At 34.0% G+C, this 1,865-nt stretch overlaps 1 long non-coding RNA gene across 1 annotated transcript; it reads left to right on the top strand.

Moving 5' to 3' along the window:
* The first annotated feature begins 236 nt into the window (after positions 1-236).
* Positions 237-1,385, top strand: LOC145765900 (uncharacterized). The gene is made up of 3 exons (XR_014288674.1): positions 237-304; positions 512-681; positions 1,152-1,385. It is a non-coding gene; the product is annotated as an uncharacterized LOC145765900 (long non-coding RNA).
* Positions 1,386-1,865: the final 480 nt, after the last annotated feature.

Here is a 1,865-nt window from a genome sequence, read left to right as displayed (position 1 = left end):
TAAGAGTTTGCCAAAGTAGCTGATAGCAGTTTCCGCAAACATTTTAACCCTATATGGACATTTGTGACAGATCTGTTACGTTTCAAATTATCGCAATTTGTTTTACTGTAAAAGCATTCATAAGTTTTAGATCTGAAGAATTTGATTCTGTGGCATCTGACTATAGTGCTATTTCATTTTGGAAACACTGCGGTCTCGCTTCACTGATTTTTTCGAACACAAAGTTCTTTAAGTCAGGTTAATAGCAGCAGCAGCTTAGCCTAGATGTTCTCTCGTAAAGTTTTGGAATTTTCAGAATACCCAGGTGCGTTGGATTTTTTGTTTTATTTGAAAATAAGACTGTTGGAGTAGTTGATAACAAAATATTTCATAAATGATGTTTATATATGCTACAGTCATCCTAAGATCAAACGTAACAAATCTGTTGACTTCGTCCATCATGCAACTGTATTTTTGACATCAAAACTTTTGTTTTGTTACATTTGTAATCAATAAAGTTTTATTTTCATAGGTGCAAAATAAATGCATGATCTTTTTATGGAAAAAATCGGTATACAAGACCAGTTGGTGGAAAAAGAGAAGATGAATGTTTTGATATTTTGGAGTCTGACATTAAGTATGTTCCAGTAGTGGACCCTTCTACCTTTGTTGATGTGCCAGATGACAGCTTTAGTGATTCAGGTAAGTTTTATACAAATAAACACTATCAGTGAACACGTATAATGGCTGGCCTTCCATATAACCAAGCATTAACTCAGCTTTAATGGACTTTGTCACAAAAGAAACTTATATACATGTAGCCTACTGCAAAAAAATCCATTCCATGTTATAATGATAACCAGAGGCCCACACGGCGACGACAACTAAAAATATAAATCATACCTCTCTACTATCAAACTGATGTGTTCGATATATACTCTGATGGTAAAAAGGACTCTCCACCATCCTCTCTTGAGCCACATTGAGTTTTGTATTTGTTTGAGAATGTCTCACTTATTTCTCAGTCCCACAATAGGTAATGTTTGTACAATGCATAATTGCATATGTATGTCAAATTCATAAATGGAAAATAATAGTGATTCTAGTTAATTACTTTTATACGGCAGCTTTGTAGTATTTTTCCTTACTCTTTTACAACTTGTTATTTTTAGATGAAGGCATAATGGAATCCATCCGTCCACCAACAAAGACAACCAAACCACCCTGTTTAATATGCAGCTGTGTAAGAAAAAGTTCTTCCATGGCTAGACAAGCTGCCTATACTTTTGTAAGAAGTGTGAAGAACACCTTTGCATAGACAAAACGAAACACTGTTTTGAAATTCCACAAAAAATGAACAATTTTGTGCTGTTTGAGTGAAAATAAACTATAGTTGCTTGTTACTGTTTATTGTGTGCTTTTGTTGCTAGAGCGCCTGACGTTACAGATCTGCTACGTTTCAAAATTCTGTAGGTAGTGCGAATGTGCCTGACGTAACAGATTTGCTACGATTGAAAAAAATTAAAGTACTCGAAAAAAAAAAATTTTTAAATACAACATGTTTTGACTGGACTAAAATGTTTTCAAAAAATAGAAAAAAAAAATTTTTTTCAACTAAACGATAAATTTGTCCATATAGGGTTAAAAGGGTTAAAGTCGATCGGAGTTTCCGCAAACATTTTAATGGGGTTAGGGTGCTTCCACGAACAAACAAACTGAAAAGATTGAGAGAAACATCATGCTTTTTCAAATAGAATGTTCCTGGATCCAGTATCAGGGCTTTTGAACACTTTTAGTAAGCAATAATGCAATTTTAATGTCATTGGCTGTATGAACTACAGAGACAAGACTTTAAGAGTATAACTTACAGCCTGAACTCACTGGGC

Source organism: Aplidium turbinatum, chromosome 3 (assembly GCF_918807975.1).
Source record: "Aplidium turbinatum chromosome 3, kaAplTurb1.1, whole genome shotgun sequence".
Lineage (NCBI taxonomy): Eukaryota > Metazoa > Chordata > Ascidiacea > Aplousobranchia > Polyclinidae > Aplidium > Aplidium turbinatum.
Note: the sequence above shows the minus strand (reverse complement) of the source record. Positions and strands in the feature narration are given on the sequence as shown.